The 21,351-nt window shown below is 37.4% G+C and overlaps 4 long non-coding RNA genes across 7 annotated transcripts; 1 reads left to right on the top strand and 3 right to left on the bottom strand.

Moving 5' to 3' along the window:
• Positions 1-833: 833 nt before the first annotated feature.
• On the bottom strand, positions 834-4,253 carry LOC139460743 (uncharacterized). 2 transcript variants are annotated; one of them, XR_011652834.1, is made up of 4 exons: positions 4,013-4,253; positions 3,481-3,539; positions 2,248-2,326; positions 834-1,503 (listed from the first exon to the last, which is right to left on the bottom strand). It is a non-coding gene; the product is annotated as an uncharacterized lncRNA (long non-coding RNA). The 2 variants fall into 2 exon arrangements; XR_011652835.1 differs by having other exon boundaries at positions 2,255-2,326.
• A 1,676-nt stretch (positions 4,254-5,929) lies between these two features.
• Positions 5,930-9,244, bottom strand: LOC139460742 (uncharacterized). Of its 2 annotated transcripts, none has more exons than XR_011652832.1 (4): positions 9,004-9,244; positions 8,472-8,530; positions 7,239-7,317; positions 5,930-6,494 (listed from the first exon to the last, which is right to left on the bottom strand). It is a non-coding gene; the product is annotated as an uncharacterized lncRNA (long non-coding RNA). The 2 variants fall into 2 exon arrangements; XR_011652833.1 differs by having other exon boundaries at positions 7,246-7,317.
• Positions 9,245-10,920: 1,676 nt separating this feature from the next.
• LOC139460740 (uncharacterized) lies at positions 10,921-14,235 on the bottom strand. 2 transcript variants are annotated; one of them, XR_011652829.1, is made up of 4 exons: positions 13,995-14,235; positions 13,463-13,521; positions 12,230-12,308; positions 10,921-11,485 (listed from the first exon to the last, which is right to left on the bottom strand). It is a non-coding gene; the product is annotated as an uncharacterized lncRNA (long non-coding RNA). The 2 variants fall into 2 exon arrangements; XR_011652830.1 differs by having other exon boundaries at positions 12,237-12,308.
• Positions 14,048-19,964, top strand: LOC139460741 (uncharacterized). Its single transcript, XR_011652831.1, has 3 exons — positions 14,048-14,587; positions 14,842-14,923; positions 19,550-19,964. It is a non-coding gene; the product is annotated as an uncharacterized lncRNA (long non-coding RNA).
• Positions 19,965-21,351: the final 1,387 nt, after the last annotated feature.

Genomic DNA, 21,351 nt, shown 5'->3' with positions numbered 1-21,351 from the left:
CTGAGAAAAAGAAAAAGTCATTGACAATGTGCTCACTTGGGCCTTTGGTCCTAGTGAGATGATAATAAGACTATTTGTAACGGTACATGTACTTGTTATATCCAAAATACTAACTTCATTGACATTTGCCTCACCCTAGTTTTATGGTACTACAGTAAGCTCTTCCTCAGTTACTGTGAATTATTTTATTAAAAGGGATTGACAGTTAATTTGACACTGGAGTTGTAACCACTGCACATATATGTGTATTCAAATAATAAAACAACGATGTGCTTAATACTTCACAAATATCTCCAGAAATAGGCATTTTAGTTATAATTGCAGAAATACTTAATGAATGACCCCTTCACTGTTTCCTTGATCTTACACTTCAAACCCTCATGAGTTATCACTTCTGAGTGTGAATTTGACCTTCAATATCAGTGATAAATATTTCAAAAACATTTCAAAGAGCTATCCAGCACATAAACCAAATATGCAGTCCTTTGGTAGAATTCAACATATCATTGACCAAAATATGGAAGTAATGTAACCAGTATATGTATAAGAGTTACTAAAAGTTAGAAAAGGCAATTTAAGGGAAAATGTAGTATATATAGATCACACACGACCTTTTTCCAACTTCGACCCCTGCCCAAAGGAAGAGTTAGACCACAAACAAACTTTTTGTCTGGTTGTGACTTTAACCTTTGACATAACAGATCAATGTGTCATCAGACATTTTCAGAGCAAAGGAAACATGTGTTATTTATCTTGAGATGCCCAAGCAATGCATGGTTTCATAAGATAAGTGTGGCTATTAAACTGAGGCAAAATCATGAAACATCCCCATTTACACAGCTGGCAAATGAAACATAAGCAACAATCAAATTATCAATTTCTTTTATTCATATGCCTATAGTATATCGCACATTGAACAGTGTTCACATGATGGTTCCTGATGCAGTATGCAATTTCATCCTATTCTTCAATACTCATAACAGAGTGTGATAACTGTTCGCTTGACAGTACCTACGGATTATGTTCACCAGTTCAGATGACTTACTTTCCCTCAATCCTCCTTTTCTTTCTATATTGCCATGGATGAACAGGAACCAGGATGAGGGGATACCAGTTAGACTCTATCTCTGCTGCATTGTGTTAGTAGAATTGTGAACTTTCCATTTGGTGTTTGGGTCCACATTTAAAGACAATAAGTCCCATTTATCATTCCTTTCAAGTGTTTACAAGAATTTCCTGAATGTCCTGGAAGAATTCCACTCCAGCTTGGCATTGGTTGGTCTTCTCACATTAGCCAGACCAGCCTTTGTGTGTCCCAGTACCATTTGGCATACTATTTCTCGGTCGGCCTCCATTGAAATAACAGGACCCTCATCATCGCTGTCTGCAAATCACCTCTGATATCTGAAGGGGTGCAGCCTCTGTTTAGGACTCCCTTGTCTGGTCCTTCCAGACTGTCAACCTGGAGTACTCATCCAGGGATCTCAAGCAGGACTTCAGTTTCTGCAGCATTATGTAAAAAGATTTTAGCAATCAAAAAGAATTGTTGCCACATGTACTTACAGATAGAAGGCAGCAAAATCACTTAAGTTGTCATATGTGAGTCTATATGCTAAACATTTAAGATAATCACATCTCAAATCTCAACCAGACAAACCAGTGACTAATGTTATGAACTCGGTCCAGACAAACCGATGATAACTATTATGGACAATATCCCACATCACTGTGGTATGATTACATGTGATCAATGAGCCTACTCAATCACAACCTTATCTATTAATTAGGCTTGGAATGCTGGGAATCTTTTTAAGAGATGTCATTTAGTGATTGTTTCAACTCATCAACATGGAAAAATATATATTCACAATCCTTGTCATATAGCCAAACTATTGCTGGATGCAGTGTTAAATAAATGATTTGGCTTTAACACTGCTTTGAACAGTATTCCAGATATATCACCGCATGTTAGTTTGATGTGGGAAGAAAGTCCTAAGTGATGCAGGTCTTTGATGAATCCCACGAGTATGTGTATAATGCTGACAAACCTAGCAACATAATCGGGGAGAACCAGGATTTGAACCCATGACTATAGGTTTCTGCTAAGCCCAAGAGATGCAACTCTGCACAGAAAATTGTAGTGCCTTAGATAATAGGACATCCGTGCCTACAGCGATAAGGAACAAACTGAAGACATATTTGCAAAATAACCATATGAACCAAACAGAATAATTTCAAAATATTTACCACTCACTGTTGCTCTTCTATGGTCTTTCTTTGCATTGATGCTGCACGGATGACTGTCTCTTTTATTCATCCGGACATTCTACAAACATAAGTAGCATTCACATCACAGAAATGTCCAAACTGTACATGTTGTACATTTGATTCAAATGAAAAGACCCCGGTTGTGATTCCGACTTAGAACTACCCTAATCATAATAATTCATGTCAAACATTCAGAGATGACATTTATCCCCATATTTAACAAATGTTAAAACAATATTTTGACAACAAAGTCAGGGTCATTCAACACATACATTACATAGGAAATAACTTGTTCGACAATGCAGAGAGATCCTCACCGAGGTGAATATCATTCCATGAATTATTGCCACATTTTCTTGAAATGCAGATTAATGCAATGCAGTATTTACTTTTATTTCTAGGCTATTTGTTTGGCTTTTCCATGGCACTGTTTTGACAGAGATCTAACCTTGATATGAAACTTTGTTCAGAAATGATATAAATAAGAGAATACTTTATTATTCCCGAGAAAATTTGGGTTACATTGTAAAAGCACAGAGAAACAAGTATAGGATTCATGATATAAGTTAAATACACTCGACCCGTGAAGATTCAGGGGTAGACTAGGTCTTCAGCAACCCATGCTTGCCGTAAAAGGCCATTGTGCTTGTCGTAAAAGGTGACTAACGGGATCGGGTGGTCAGACTCTGACTTGGTTGATGCATGTCATTGATCTAAATTCCGTGGCTCGATGCTCATGATATGAATCACTGGGTTGTCTGGTCCAGACTCGATTATTTACAGACCGCCGTCATACAGCTGAGTGCGGCGTTAAACAACAAACCAACCTAAATACACTCATACATACACACACAAACACAACATCCAAACACCAGGGTTAGAAATTGGCACTAGTCATTTTGACATTTTAAAGGTTTTGCTATACATGCTATATGCTATCATTTTAGGACTAGTGGACTGAAAGTGTTAGTTTCTACCGCTGCAAACACTAATCAACTAATGAATTGAGTGGTCAGACTAGGTTGTCATCATACTCTGAGGGCATGGATCTTTGCTGAAAATAACAATCACTAGATTGCCTGGTCCATGTTCAATTATTTACAGGCTGCCATCACAGAGCTGGACTATTGTGAGTGTGACGTTTCACATTACATTGAAATATACCATGATGAATACATGTAGTTTGTATTTATCACAAACAAAAATACTCACTCAATACTTGGTATCCTCCCTGAGGATGTCTGTGAACCTGCCCACAAACCCTGAACATGCTGAAACAGAAAACAACTAAGTTGTCTTTATCCTTTCAATGTTTCAGTGTGAATTTGTTAAAGATTGATAAGCTGTCATTATTCATTGTAATCCATATCTCACTTTCAGGTGGTTCAGGTGGCAATACATGATTGGAATTGAATGCCACGTTTTGTTTGACATGCACTTTGCCAGATTTATACCCTTGGTAACTAACCCTCATCATCAAATCCCAGCGTTATGTTGAGAATAAGGACACGACCCTTAAAAGTCCTGCACCTGTAGCTCTTATGCAAGCCCAAATAGAAATACCATGTCACAACAAACACTTGATCATAATAATAACAAAGGGTTTCCGAAAACAACAAAACTAAAAGGCCCTTGACGTTTACAGTAGTTACATGGAGAACAGGAAAATATCTAAATCAATCCATTCCATAAGATCTCTGTATAGAAATCATGGAACATTATGTCTCGAAGCCCTGCTACATACCTGGCATCTGCAAGCTGCTCTTCCTTCCTTCGGCTGTCAATCGAGTTTTCGAAATACTTGACGTCCTCGTTGTGGATGGCTCAGGTGGATTTCGACCGGGATTTCCGAGTTACGGGTGATTGAGAACAATGTATCGATACACGAGGTAAGCATATCGCAATCAAGCATCACGGTGTACATCGAGTACACGAGGTTTGAGTGTTTGTTTACAATTGTGTTCCAAAATGGCGCCCTCGGCCATACAGGGAATTATGGGTAGACTTGCTTGTCCCGGAATAACACGAGTTGGTCACGAATGACGAGCGGTCATTTCTGCAGCAGTTACGGAAAGAGACGAGGTTGGCCGATTACAGTTCATACAGGCCATATTGGGAGCCGCGGGGATTTCGACAGTGTGTATTAGGAAGTATACCTATGTGGTGTATGGAATATGCGTTTGCCTACCATGCCAGGCAGTGTGACAAGGAATATCCCAGCGGATGTAATATTCCTACAGCAGAAATGTTTCACAACCTCGATTGCAGGGAGCTGAAGATGTGACATATTCAGACAGAGACCATAATACATAGACTGTTATATGGTCTCTGATTCAGGTAAGGAATATGTTAATCATATTGATCACGTATTAAAGTTATTTATCTTCTGTAAGCCACTTATTCTGTGTTATATATGTTAGTAAATGTGCGATTTAATTTTTGTAGGATAAGCAATCTACCTAATTTATGTTAATCCTTGCTAATGTATATGATGTAGAAATATGTTTGCTTACTTGTATTCCTTTATCTAGATACTCTATAGTGACTCATTTTTTTAGTTCATACCGTACCGACTAAACTTACTTTTGCAGGTGTGAATAATCAAGAACAAATTAAATGACAGGAGTTTTGCAACAGTGAACATAGTGAAGTGGAAGATAAGACATTTGAAAGGTATGGATATTTTCACTTGAACTTGTTGAAGAATACCGTGATGACAACTTTATCATGTTGGGAATTTTGGCGGTGGGGTAGCCTAGTGGTTGAAGTGCTGAAGACCAAGGTTCGATTCTTGTCATGGGTACAGTGTGTGAAGTCTATGTCAGGTGTCCCTTGCTGTGGTATTGCTAAAAACAGCGTAAAACCATACCCACTCATTTGGGGATTCCGGGTTGGAATTGGTCCCCATGAACCTATGCTAGTTGTAAGAGAGGGTAATACTATAAAGGGAAATAGTACCTCGCCTACTATTGCCTGGTGAAAACAGCACCTTGTTATTTTTTTTACCTTGGGTCTGAATATGCCCGAATACATGAAATTAAACTTGCATGGTCACTTGTAAACACAAATAACTCAGAAATTTTCAAAAAGGTTTACATTAAAAACTAGCATCTACTTGCCGACTCTGATTTGGAGACGCAACTAAACTTATTGTGAAAATATAATATGCTTTGATTTCTTTGAAGTAAAATAAATGCAATTAAACTTGCAAACACAAATAATTGTTAAATGTTAGTCACCTAAAAATAGTTTACATTAGAAATTAGCCTCTGCTCAAATTTACTCATGATTCTGATTGGGAGGTGCAACTAAACTTATCATTGAAAGATCACATGCTTTGAAGTTTTAAGTAGCTTTACTCAGATTAGCTCAATGTCAAGCTGAACCTGAGTCTGGCGAAAATGTCAAGAAACTGGACAACAGGTATACTATATATGTCATATTTATTTTAGTAAGTAGGAAATAAATAGTATTTTTATAGAAATTTCATTTATATATATTTCGGCCAGGAATCAACATGTCTCTCCAGATAACAGACAACAATTAGTAGCCCTTTTTGCCAAATCAAGGTGCTGTTTTCGTTGGAGAAATCAGTGACATTTTGCTGAGGTGCCGTTTTAGCCTCACCCATAAGATTGAACAGTGTTCACATGATGGTTCCTGATGCAGTATGCAATTTCATCCTATTCTTCAATACTCATAACAGAGTGTGATAACTGTTCGCTTGACAGTACCTACGGATTATGTTCACCAGTTCAGATGACTTACTTTCCCTCAATCCTCCTTTTCTTTCTATATTGCCATGGATGAACAGGAACCAGGATGAGGGGATACCAGTTAGACTCTATCTCTGCTGCATTGTGTTAGTAGAATTGTGAACTTTCCATTTGGTGTTTGGGTCCACATTTAAAGACAATAAGTCCCATTTATCATTCCTTTCAAGTGTTTACAAGAATTTCCTGAATGTCCTGGAAGAATTCCACTCCAGCTTGGCATTGGTTGGTCTTCTCACATTAGCCAGACCAGCCTTTGTGTGTCCCAGTACCATTTGGCATACTATTTCTCGGTCGGCCTCCATTGAAATAACAGGACCCTCATCATCGCTGTCTGCAAATCACCTCTGATATCTGAAGGGGTGCAGCCTCTGTTTAGGACTCCCTTGTCTGGTCCTTCCAGACTGTCAACCTGGAGTACTCATCCAGGGATCTCAAGCAGGACTTCAGTTTCTGCAGCATTATGTAAAAAGATTTTAGCAATCAAAAAGAATTGTTGCCACATGTACTTACAGATAGAAGGCAGCAAAATCACTTAAGTTGTCATATGTGAGTCTATATGCTAAACATTTAAGATAATCACATCTCAAATCTCAACCAGACAAACCAGTGACTAATGTTATGAACTCGGTCCAGACAAACCGATGATAACTATTATGGACAATATCCCACATCACTGTGGTATGATTACATGTGATCAATGAGCCTACTCAATCACAACCTTATCTATTAATTAGGCTTGGAATGCTGGGAATCTTTTTAAGAGATGTCATTTAGTGATTGTTTCAACTCATCAACATGGAAAAATATATATTCACAATCCTTGTCATATAGCCAAACTATTGCTGGATGCAGTGTTAAATAAATGATTTGGCTTTAACACTGCTTTGAACAGTATTCCAGATATATCACCGCATGTTAGTTTGATGTGGGAAGAAAGTCCTAAGTGATGCAGGTCTTTGATGAATCCCACGAGTATGTGTATAATGCTGACAAACCTAGCAACATAATCGGGGAGAACCAGGATTTGAACCCATGACTATAGGTTTCTGCTAAGCCCAAGAGATGCAACTCTGCACAGAAAATTGTAGTGCCTTAGATAATAGGACATCCGTGCCTACAGCGATAAGGAACAAACTGAAGACATATTTGCAAAATAACCATATGAACCAAACAGAATAATTTCAAAATATTTACCACTCACTGTTGCTCTTCTATGGTCTTTCTTTGCATTGATGCTGCACGGATGACTGTCTCTTTTATTCATCCGGACATTCTACAAACATAAGTAGCATTCACATCACAGAAATGTCCAAACTGTACATGTTGTACATTTGATTCAAATGAAAAGACCCCGGTTGTGATTCCGACTTAGAACTACCCTAATCATAATAATTCATGTCAAACATTCAGAGATGACATTTATCCCCATATTTAACAAATGTTAAAACAATATTTTGACAACAAAGTCAGGGTCATTCAACACATACATTACATAGGAAATAACTTGTTCGACAATGCAGAGAGATCCTCACCGAGGTGAATATCATTCCATGAATTATTGCCACATTTTCTTGAAATGCAGATTAATGCAATGCAGTATTTACTTTTATTTCTAGGCTATTTGTTTGGCTTTTCCATGGCACTGTTTTGACAGAGATCTAACCTTGATATGAAACTTTGTTCAGAAATGATATAAATAAGAGAATACTTTATTATTCCCGAGAAAATTTGGGTTACATTGTAAAAGCACAGAGAAACAAGTATAGGATTCATGATATAAGTTAAATACACTCGACCCGTGAAGATTCAGGGGTAGACTAGGTCTTCAGCAACCCATGCTTGCCGTAAAAGGCCATTGTGCTTGTCGTAAAAGGTGACTAACGGGATCGGGTGGTCAGACTCTGACTTGGTTGATGCATGTCATTGATCTAAATTCCGTGGCTCGATGCTCATGATATGAATCACTGGGTTGTCTGGTCCAGACTCGATTATTTACAGACCGCCGTCATACAGCTGAGTGCGGCGTTAAACAACAAACCAACCTAAATACACTCATACATACACACACAAACACAACATCCAAACACCAGGGTTAGAAATTGGCACTAGTCATTTTGACATTTTAAAGGTTTTGCTATACATGCTATATGCTATCATTTTAGGACTAGTGGACTGAAAGTGTTAGTTTCTACCGCTGCAAACACTAATCAACTAATGAATTGAGTGGTCAGACTAGGTTGTCATCATACTCTGAGGGCATGGATCTTTGCTGAAAATAACAATCACTAGATTGCCTGGTCCATGTTCAATTATTTACAGGCTGCCATCACAGAGCTGGACTATTGTGAGTGTGACGTTTCACATTACATTGAAATATACCATGATGAATACATGTAGTTTGTATTTATCACAAACAAAAATACTCACTCAATACTTGGTATCCTCCCTGAGGATGTCTGTGAACCTGCCCACAAACCCTGAACATGCTGAAACAGAAAACAACTAAGTTGTCTTTATCCTTTCAATGTTTCAGTGTGAATTTGTTAAAGATTGATAAGCTGTCATTATTCATTGTAATCCATATCTCACTTTCAGGTGGTTCAGGTGGCAATACATGATTGGAATTGAATGCCACGTTTTGTTTGACATGCACTTTGCCAGATTTATACCCTTGGTAACTAACCCTCATCATCAAATCCCAGCGTTATGTTGAGAATAAGGACACGACCCTTAAAAGTCCTGCACCTGTAGCTCTTATGCAAGCCCAAATAGAAATACCATGTCACAACAAACACTTGATCATAATAATAACAAAGGGTTTCCGAAAACAACAAAACTAAAAGGCCCTTGACGTTTACAGTAGTTACATGGAGAACAGGAAAATATCTAAATCAATCCATTCCATAAGATCTCTGTATAGAAATCATGGAACATTATGTCTCGAAGCCCTGCTACATACCTGGCATCTGCAAGCTGCTCTTCCTTCCTTCGGCTGTCAATCGAGTTTTCGAAATACTTGACGTCCTCGTTGTGGATGGCTCAGGTGGATTTCGACCGGGATTTCCGAGTTACGGGTGATTGAGAACAATGTATCGATACACGAGGTAAGCATATCGCAATCAAGCATCACGGTGTACATCGAGTACACGAGGTTTGAGTGTTTGTTTACAATTGTGTTCCAAAATGGCGCCCTCGGCCATACAGGGAATTATGGGTAGACTTGCTTGTCCCGGAATAACACGAGTTGGTCACGAATGACGAGCGGTCATTTCTGCAGCAGTTACGGAAAGAGACGAGGTTGGCCGATTACAGTTCATACAGGCCATATTGGGAGCCGCGGGGATTTCGACAGTGTGTATTAGGAAGTATACCTATGTGGTGTATGGAATATGCGTTTGCCTACCATGCCAGGCAGTGTGACAAGGAATATCCCAGCGGATGTAATATTCCTACAGCAGAAATGTTTCACAACCTCGATTGCAGGGAGCTGAAGATGTGACATATTCAGACAGAGACCATAATACATAGACTGTTATATGGTCTCTGATTCAGGTAAGGAATATGTTAATCATATTGATCACGTATTAAAGTTATTTATCTTCTGTAAGCCACTTATTCTGTGTTATATATGTTAGTAAATGTGCGATTTAATTTTTGTAGGATAAGCAATCTACCTAATTTATGTTAATCCTTGCTAATGTATATGATGTAGAAATATGTTTGCTTACTTGTATTCCTTTATCTAGATACTCTATAGTGACTCATTTTTTTAGTTCATACCGTACCGACTAAACTTACTTTTGCAGGTGTGAATAATCAAGAACAAATTAAATGACAGGAGTTTTGCAACAGTGAACATAGTGAAGTGGAAGATAAGACATTTGAAAGGTATGGATATTTTCACTTGAACTTGTTGAAGAATACCGTGATGACAACTTTATCATGTTGGGAATTTTGGCGGTGGGGTAGCCTAGTGGTTGAAGTGCTGAAGACCAAGGTTCGATTCTTGTCATGGGTACAGTGTGTGAAGTCTATGTCAGGTGTCCCTTGCTGTGGTATTGCTAAAAACAGCGTAAAACCATACCCACTCATTTGGGGATTCCGGGTTGGAATTGGTCCCCATGAACCTATGCTAGTTGTAAGAGAGGGTAATACTATAAAGGGAAATAGTACCTCGCCTACTATTGCCTGGTGAAAACAGCACCTTGTTATTTTTTTTACCTTGGGTCTGAATATGCCCGAATACATGAAATTAAACTTGCATGGTCACTTGTAAACACAAATAACTCAGAAATTTTCAAAAAGGTTTACATTAAAAACTAGCATCTACTTGCCGACTCTGATTTGGAGACGCAACTAAACTTATTGTGAAAATATAATATGCTTTGATTTCTTTGAAGTAAAATAAATGCAATTAAACTTGCAAACACAAATAATTGTTAAATGTTAGTCACCTAAAAATAGTTTACATTAGAAATTAGCCTCTGCTCAAATTTACTCATGATTCTGATTGGGAGGTGCAACTAAACTTATCATTGAAAGATCACATGCTTTGAAGTTTTAAGTAGCTTTACTCAGATTAGCTCAATGTCAAGCTGAACCTGAGTCTGGCGAAAATGTCAAGAAACTGGACAACAGGTATACTATATATGTCATATTTATTTTAGTAAGTAGGAAATAAATAGTATTTTTATAGAAATTTCATTTATATATATTTCGGCCAGGAATCAACATGTCTCTCCAGATAACAGACAACAATTAGTAGCCCTTTTTGCCAAATCAAGGTGCTGTTTTCGTTGGAGAAATCAGTGACATTTTGCTGAGGTGCCGTTTTAGCCTCACCCATAAGATTGAACAGTGTTCACATGATGGTTCCTGATGCAGTATGCAATTTCATCCTATTCTTCAATACTCATAACAGAGTGTGATAACTGTTCGCTTGACAGTACCTACGGATTATGTTCACCAGTTCAGATGACTTACTTTCCCTCAATCCTCCTTTTCTTTCTATATTGCCATGGATGAACAGGAACCAGGATGAGGGGATACCAGTTAGACTCTATCTCTGCTGCATTGTGTTAGTAGAATTGTGAACTTTCCATTTGGTGTTTGGGTCCACATTTAAAGACAATAAGTCCCATTTATCATTCCTTTCAAGTGTTTACAAGAATTTCCTGAATGTCCTGGAAGAATTCCACTCCAGCTTGGCATTGGTTGGTCTTCTCACATTAGCCAGACCAGCCTTTGTGTGTCCCAGTACCATTTGGCATACTATTTCTCGGTCGGCCTCCATTGAAATAACAGGACCCTCATCATCGCTGTCTGCAAATCACCTCTGATATCTGAAGGGGTGCAGCCTCTGTTTAGGACTCCCTTGTCTGGTCCTTCCAGACTGTCAACCTGGAGTACTCATCCAGGGATCTCAAGCAGGACTTCAGTTTCTGCAGCATTATGTAAAAAGATTTTAGCAATCAAAAAGAATTGTTGCCACATGTACTTACAGATAGAAGGCAGCAAAATCACTTAAGTTGTCATATGTGAGTCTATATGCTAAACATTTAAGATAATCACATCTCAAATCTCAACCAGACAAACCAGTGACTAATGTTATGAACTCGGTCCAGACAAACCGATGATAACTATTATGGACAATATCCCACATCACTGTGGTATGATTACATGTGATCAATGAGCCTACTCAATCACAACCTTATCTATTAATTAGGCTTGGAATGCTGGGAATCTTTTTAAGAGATGTCATTTAGTGATTGTTTCAACTCATCAACATGGAAAAATATATATTCACAATCCTTGTCATATAGCCAAACTATTGCTGGATGCAGTGTTAAATAAATGATTTGGCTTTAACACTGCTTTGAACAGTATTCCAGATATATCACCGCATGTTAGTTTGATGTGGGAAGAAAGTCCTAAGTGATGCAGGTCTTTGATGAATCCCACGAGTATGTGTATAATGCTGACAAACCTAGCAACATAATCGGGGAGAACCAGGATTTGAACCCATGACTATAGGTTTCTGCTAAGCCCAAGAGATGCAACTCTGCACAGAAAATTGTAGTGCCTTAGATAATAGGACATCCGTGCCTACAGCGATAAGGAACAAACTGAAGACATATTTGCAAAATAACCATATGAACCAAACAGAATAATTTCAAAATATTTACCACTCACTGTTGCTCTTCTATGGTCTTTCTTTGCATTGATGCTGCACGGATGACTGTCTCTTTTATTCATCCGGACATTCTACAAACATAAGTAGCATTCACATCACAGAAATGTCCAAACTGTACATGTTGTACATTTGATTCAAATGAAAAGACCCCGGTTGTGATTCCGACTTAGAACTACCCTAATCATAATAATTCATGTCAAACATTCAGAGATGACATTTATCCCCATATTTAACAAATGTTAAAACAATATTTTGACAACAAAGTCAGGGTCATTCAACACATACATTACATAGGAAATAACTTGTTCGACAATGCAGAGAGATCCTCACCGAGGTGAATATCATTCCATGAATTATTGCCACATTTTCTTGAAATGCAGATTAATGCAATGCAGTATTTACTTTTATTTCTAGGCTATTTGTTTGGCTTTTCCATGGCACTGTTTTGACAGAGATCTAACCTTGATATGAAACTTTGTTCAGAAATGATATAAATAAGAGAATACTTTATTATTCCCGAGAAAATTTGGGTTACATTGTAAAAGCACAGAGAAACAAGTATAGGATTCATGATATAAGTTAAATACACTCGACCCGTGAAGATTCAGGGGTAGACTAGGTCTTCAGCAACCCATGCTTGCCGTAAAAGGCCATTGTGCTTGTCGTAAAAGGTGACTAACGGGATCGGGTGGTCAGACTCTGACTTGGTTGATGCATGTCATTGATCTAAATTCCGTGGCTCGATGCTCATGATATGAATCACTGGGTTGTCTGGTCCAGACTCGATTATTTACAGACCGCCGTCATACAGCTGAGTGCGGCGTTAAACAACAAACCAACCTAAATACACTCATACATACACACACAAACACAACATCCAAACACCAGGGTTAGAAATTGGCACTAGTCATTTTGACATTTTAAAGGTTTTGCTATACATGCTATATGCTATCATTTTAGGACTAGTGGACTGAAAGTGTTAGTTTCTACCGCTGCAAACACTAATCAACTAATGAATTGAGTGGTCAGACTAGGTTGTCATCATACTCTGAGGGCATGGATCTTTGCTGAAAATAACAATCACTAGATTGCCTGGTCCATGTTCAATTATTTACAGGCTGCCATCACAGAGCTGGACTATTGTGAGTGTGACGTTTCACATTACATTGAAATATACCATGATGAATACATGTAGTTTGTATTTATCACAAACAAAAATACTCACTCAATACTTGGTATCCTCCCTGAGGATGTCTGTGAACCTGCCCACAAACCCTGAACATGCTGAAACAGAAAACAACTAAGTTGTCTTTATCCTTTCAATGTTTCAGTGTGAATTTGTTAAAGATTGATAAGCTGTCATTATTCATTGTAATCCATATCTCACTTTCAGGTGGTTCAGGTGGCAATACATGATTGGAATTGAATGCCACGTTTTGTTTGACATGCACTTTGCCAGATTTATACCCTTGGTAACTAACCCTCATCATCAAATCCCAGCGTTATGTTGAGAATAAGGACACGACCCTTAAAAGTCCTGCACCTGTAGCTCTTATGCAAGCCCAAATAGAAATACCATGTCACAACAAACACTTGATCATAATAATAACAAAGGGTTTCCGAAAACAACAAAACTAAAAGGCCCTTGACGTTTACAGTAGTTACATGGAGAACAGGAAAATATCTAAATCAATCCATTCCATAAGATCTCTGTATAGAAATCATGGAACATTATGTCTCGAAGCCCTGCTACATACCTGGCATCTGCAAGCTGCTCTTCCTTCCTTCGGCTGTCAATCGAGTTTTCGAAATACTTGACGTCCTCGTTGTGGATGGCTCAGGTGGATTTCGACCGGGATTTCCGAGTTACGGGTGATTGAGAACAATGTATCGATACACGAGGTAAGCATATCGCAATCAAGCATCACGGTGTACATCGAGTACACGAGGTTTGAGTGTTTGTTTACAATTGTGTTCCAAAATGGCGCCCTCGGCCATACAGGGAATTATGGGTAGACTTGCTTGTCCCGGAATAACACGAGTTGGTCACGAATGACGAGCGGTCATTTCTGCAGCAGTTACGGAAAGAGACGAGGTTGGCCGATTACAGTTCATACAGGCCATATTGGGAGCCGCGGGGATTTCGACAGTGTGTATTAGGAAGTATACCTATGTGGTGTATGGAATATGCGTTTGCCTACCATGCCAGGCAGTGTGACAAGGAATATCCCAGCGGATGTAATATTCCTACAGCAGAAATGTTTCACAACCTCGATTGCAGGGAGCTGAAGATGTGACATATTCAGACAGAGACCATAATACATAGACTGTTATATGGTCTCTGATTCAGGTAAGGAATATGTTAATCATATTGATCACGTATTAAAGTTATTTATCTTCTGTAAGCCACTTATTCTGTGTTATATATGTTAGTAAATGTGCGATTTAATTTTTGTAGGATAAGCAATCTACCTAATTTATGTTAATCCTTGCTAATGTATATGATGTAGAAATATGTTTGCTTACTTGTATTCCTTTATCTAGATACTCTATAGTGACTCATTTTTTTAGTTCATACCGTACCGACTAAACTTACTTTTGCAGGTGTGAATAATCAAGAACAAATTAAATGACAGGAGTTTTGCAACAGTGAACATAGTGAAGTGGAAGATAAGACATTTGAAAGGTATGGATATTTTCACTTGAACTTGTTGAAGAATACCGTGATGACAACTTTATCATGTTGGGAATTTTGGCGGTGGGGTAGCCTAGTGGTTGAAGTGCTGAAGACCAAGGTTCGATTCTTGTCATGGGTACAGTGTGTGAAGTCTATGTCAGGTGTCCCTTGCTGTGGTATTGCTAAAAACAGCGTAAAACCATACCCACTCATTTGGGGATTCCGGGTTGGAATTGGTCCCCATGAACCTATGCTAGTTGTAAGAGAGGGTAATACTATAAAGGGAAATAGTACCTCGCCTACTATTGCCTGGTGAAAACAGCACCTTGTTATTTTTTTTACCTTGGGTCTGAATATGCCCGAATACATGAAATTAAACTTGCATGGTCACTTGTAAACACAAATAACTCAGAAATTTTCAAAAAGGTTTACATTAAAAACTAGCATCTACTTGCCGACTCTGATTTGGAGACGCAACTAAACTTATTGTGAAAATATAATATGCTTTGATTTCTTTGAAGTAAAATAAATGCAATTAAACTTGCAAACACAAATAATTGTTAAATGTTAGTCACCTAAAAATAGTTTACATTAGAAATTAGCCTCTGCTCAAATTTACTCATGATTCTGATTGGGAGGTGCAACTAAACTTATCATTGAAAGATCACATGCTTTGAAGTTTTAAGTAGCTTTACTCAGATTAGCTCAATGTCAAGCTGAACCTGAGTCTGGCGAAAATGTCAAGAAACTGGACAACAGGTATACTATATATGTCATATTTATTTTAGTAAGTAGGAAATAAATAGTATTTTTATAGAAATTTCATTTATATATATTTCGGCCAGGAATCAACATGTCTCTCCAGATAACAGACAACAATTAGTAGCCCTTTTTGCCAAATCAAGGTGCTGTTTTCGTTGGAGAAATCAGTGACATTTTGCTGAGGTGCCGTTTTAGCCTCACCCATAAGAGATAACCTAATAGATCAGGTGATCAGGCTCAGTGACCTGGTTCATGGCATCTGACAGTGACCATCTAACAGTGTGGATTGATGTTCACAATATCAATCACTGGATTGTCTAGAATTTTGGGCCTACCTTTAGAATACAGTACCTAACTTTTCAAACAGGTCACAGTACCCTGTGATGTAATTCGTAGTATTCTGTTGCCTGACACCCTGGCAAAACAATGCCTTGTGATGTCAGGGGTCATTGGATGTGCATATATATGCTCTTTTCAGTGGTCTATCGTCTTCACACGCTATGTTGTGGCATGAGTTTAAATTATTTGTTTACTAAATATTGTTTTAAACATTTATATGTGAACTGGATGGGTAAACAAGCAAAAACTTATTTGAATACCGCTCCAGAATTAGAATACAATATGATATGACAAAAGTACAGTCAAGGAATACAATTATATACATGTTCTAATTATAGAAACTACGTTGTCGGCGCTGTCAGGTCGCATTTTTAGTAGTAATAGTGTACTGCAATATACGGCAAGGAATAGTATTATAAATTTAAGATGCTATGTACAATCACAAAACCTATTGGATAGCTGAATGTAGTCTTCTACTGATTTAAGAATTTCTAAGTTTATTTTTGACGTCCTTTCAGGATTACCTAATAGAATTGAATTTAGATCATATCCCTTAACATAATAGTACATATTCTGTCTTAAATCATTGTAATTTGGACATATGAAAAAGAAGTGAAGTGCATCTTCAGTGTGATGGCCACAGCTACATGCAGGATTATCTTATAAATATTGCCTGCGGATGCACATTTTATAACAAGTGCTTGTTTATTTTCTATATACTTTTATTTCATTTTTTTTACTTATTACAGTGGTTAAAATGATTATAAATATAAATTGAAACTAATAATGTGCAATAAGCGGGTTATAGCTGAAACGACACCTTAGCAAAACAGCACTGACTGGCGAAATACTCGCCGAAAGCGAAAACGGCGATTATTACTTGACGAAAATGACACCTTATTTTTTTTTTTACCTTGGTAAAATAAATGAAATTAAACTAGGATTGATAACTTGCAAAGACCAATAATTGTGAAATGTTAAAACAGGTTTACAATAGAAATTAGCCTCTACTCCAACTAATCCGATACCCGACTCAATTTATTGTGATAACATGCTTTGAAGTAAAATATATGGAATTAAACACACATCGTCTCATACAAACACAAATGCATGTAGTTGTTAAACGTTGAAACAAGTTTACCTTCGAAATTATTCCCCTACTCCAATTTACTCACCGACTGTTGTGAATGTATTTTTCACTTTAAAGTTTAAAGTACTCAATGTCAAGCTGAAACTGTATTTAAGAATCCTAACATGGTGCAATTTTTCACAATGGCCTTTCGATGTGTCATTTGAACATGTTGAAAGGTTTTACAAGGGATATTTGTAACCCAATACTTTCCGTAACGGGCGACAATGCTCGTCTAAAGAGTTGACTAACGCCATCAGGTTGCGATCAGGCTCGGTGACTTGGTTGATGCATGTCATTGATCCCAATTGTGTGGGTCGATGCTCATGATGTCAATCACTGGACTGTCTGGTCCAGACTCGATTATTTACATATAGCCGGAATATTGCTTGAGTGCGGCATAAAACAACAAACCAAATCATAAGTGTGGGATGAATGATTTGAAATTAGCAAGTTTAATGTGACCTTCAATCACTACAACCTGATCTGAGTCTTGAAAAGATATGACTTTGATTCAGTGAAAATTTGCATCATGATAGTTTCAACTGTAGATACAGTTAATCTGTTAGTTGTACAGTTTCTGTATATCAATATATATGTTGTTCAAATAAGCTTTGCCTCTTCACCAACCCTATTCCTCTTTTGGAATAAATAGTGTCTAATAATTCAAACACCATCACCATCATCCTAGTGAACACAACAAAGAAATGCACATCAAAAACGTCATTATTATTATTTCTGATCTCTGATAAATTAGAAAAAAACTGTTATCCAGCAAGATACATTTCCTTGGTCCCAAGAAGCATGGTACATAGTAAACTGACTCGATAAGTTGAATAACAATTGTAAAGGCACAGCTGACTAAGCCATCACTACTCAGTTAAGTAATTAACAGACAATTGCAAGTACTAATACCCACCCGACACTAATTGCCCTGTTAATCCCTAGTCCACAATGAGTTGACATTGAGTTCATTTTGCTAATTAGCTGTTTTTAGAGTAGCAAGGTAATAAACATTAAAGGTGGGGCAGGCTTTGATCATGTGTTCTGTAGAAGAGATGATGTCACTTGTTTTATGTTTATTTAGGATTAGCTACATCCCTTGATGCTACCAAGGCAGCCCTTGAGATTATCAGACAGTTTGGCTAGACACAAACTGATGTCTCCCTTGTAGCACACTATGTGTCAGACACAGACTTTGACCACTCTGTGCAGATGCATATCAATGCATAAAGAACATTGGGTAGATGATTCAACAATGCCACACAAGTCAAAGTTGGGTTTCACTGTATTTAGAAACAGACGATGGATCCAAAACTTTATAACAGTAATTATGATTAATTTAAACTTTGCCAGGCCAATATTTTGGCAGATTTGCATGTTATAGTTAATCTTTATTTAGTTAATTTTCAAAAAAGATAGGATGAATGATAAAATATGATAATGAGTCATGAATATTTGAATTCAGATCAGAACAAACAGGGAGGGTCACCCTAAAATGTGAGAGTCTCTAGGGGAGACTTTTGACAAAATGGACAATAAAATATAAAGTGCTTTGCATTTTCTTTCAGGGAGGGTTGTGTCAAAAATGAATGAGAACATACCGGTAATACATGACCGGCCCCTTTAATGTAATATACATAGTTTTTAGTTGATGGTTCAGGTTGTACTTTTCAGTTGAATTTCTTATCACTGTCTATGATGGACTACCAATTAACGGTAGATATTTAATATCCATAATAACTTAGATAAATGCTTCTACAGTCTCATCCTAATTTGTCAAAATTTGAATTTCAATATAGCTTCCATTAATGAATTAATGAATTTGGTGAGAATATCTATTGTCTGAATTCCTAATATACTTTCTTTTGTATTTGGTGTGCAAGGGTAGCCTAGTGGGTGAAACAGTCTCTGAAACCCAGGTTCAATTCACCACATGGGTACAATGTGTGAAGCCCATAGCTGGAATATTGCTAACAAGCTGCATGAAACTATACCAACTCACTCGCTCATTATGTTGTATTTTGAGATCACTTACATGACATGTGTTTTGATAATTATGAATAGTTGCATTTATGTATTTATGTATGTAAGAACCTATGTAACTTAGTTTTGCATAGTCTTGTTTACCCTTCCTTACATTTTGATGTAATGCAAACATTCAACCAAAATTCAGGTGAACCTTGTGGTATTGTTTTAGAAGACCGGATACATTTTTGTATTTTCTGAACACTTTACTGTTTGCAATGGCTTATTTACATGTTCAAAGATTGGTTAAATATCAGTTGCAAGATAAATTGTCAATACCTCACTGTTTGAGAAAACAACTTTAAACATTTGTAAATATGTGTGTGTTTCATAACTTTTGACTAACAAGTTTCTAAAGATGTTATGAAATGTTTCAGGTACCTGGATTTCACAATCTCACACCAGCTACATTTAAGAAGATCCTGCTCACACAATTCAGACAAGGGACTCGCCGGAAGATGAACAGTACTCCTGATAACAACCAACAGATTCACCTCAGAAAGTGATGATTCTGAATGAATAATGCCACATCAGTGTGACTGTAGGTGGTTTTATTATGACACTAATGAAGTCTGAATGACTTTATGCCAAAGCACTGTGACTATGTCCAGGTTGTGTACACCGATGCTGACCATACAAATCTGAATGACTTTTGTGGTTTACTGCAGAAACATAATTGACTTTAGATATTCTTCTTCAATAAAATTCTTCTGAGATTTGACTAATTTGTTTATTTAGAAAATGGCATTGAAGCGTCTGTTCTGTAAGGCCTTGCAAACACCACTGGTTACTTTATGCTAGTTCCTCTTCTTGCTTGATCAAATTTCAATTTGTGATATGTACCAATGAAATGCCATATAATCAATAAATAAGATTTTTTTCCAAAAACATGATTTGTTTTGCTTCATTAGCATAAAGATATATAATACTGATCAGCCATAACATAGGTGCTGAACAAATATGAAATGTACTAATGCCCTGAATGTTTTCCTACTATAAATACTTAACAAAAGTTGTAGTTCCACCTTAGTAGACAAATGACATTGATATTTTTTCTGTACTTTATTTAGGTGTTTTCTATGGATGCCATTAGTCTTATGCACCAATTTGGGACAATTGTATTCTGTTTTATATTCCCATGAAACTACACTGTCCCGATATAACAAGTACTGATACCGTTCCAAACTAATCTGTTAATCTCACCAGAGCCAAATGCCAAAGCACATAGCCAATGACTTTCCATTTTTTTGTGAGTGAGAATGCTGTTTTGCCACTTTTAGCAATATTGCAACAATATCATGGTGGCGGACACCAGCAATAAGCTTCACACATTGGACCCATGTCGCAAAACAACTTGTGAACAATGCATGCCCACATATCTCAGTTTGAGGAGGATATTTACCATTAAAATAACACAGAATATTACAACAGGTACCTGTAACTTTTTCTTTTTCTCAGTACAAACTGGAAGTCTGGACATGAAATTTAAGGATATCATTATACAAGAACTGATGTTTGTTCATTAAATACCATTAACATCCGAAAAGGACAAAATATGAAATTGAACAATTTTCTTCTCCAAAAATGTTTTAGGAGGATATTTACCATTAAAATAACACAGAATATTACAACAGGTACCTGTAATGCACAGGCTAACATTATTTACCAGAAGCAAGTCATGAAGAAAATTTGCATCCGGATACCTTCCGGATACCTTCCGGAAACCTTCCAGATGCCTTCAACAACCTTCAAATTGCTTGGTATTTTCAAGTTAATTTTTTTATGTGTTTCACACTTAAGTGAACAAAATGCACCCCCCAAATTTTGACATTTTTTTTGGAAGGTTTCCGGAAGGTATCCGGGCCGGATCCAAAATGGGAAGGTATCCGGAAGGTTTCCGGAAGGTTTCCGGAAGACGGAAACCTACACTTTTTTTGCTGTGTCAAGAGTTTGCAATAGACCAACAACTAAAGTCAGGGGGAATCGGGGATTCGTACCAACGATTAGCAAATACTTCCATGGTCTTGGCACGTTTACTGCACATTGAAAATCTTGGCGATCCGTAGCCCCACACAACGACCCACCCCTTAATGTTTGAAGATATTCCGAGTCGGATCCATGTTCCTATAATGTATCATTATTATGTGGTAATTATTGCACGATCTATTATCGGATCACA

Source organism: Haliotis cracherodii, unplaced genomic scaffold (assembly GCF_022045235.1).
Source record: "Haliotis cracherodii isolate W230 unplaced genomic scaffold, xgHalCrac1.p SCAF_14, whole genome shotgun sequence".
NCBI lineage: Eukaryota > Metazoa > Mollusca > Gastropoda > Lepetellida > Haliotidae > Haliotis > Haliotis cracherodii.
This window is presented reverse-complemented; position numbering and strand designations above follow the sequence as displayed.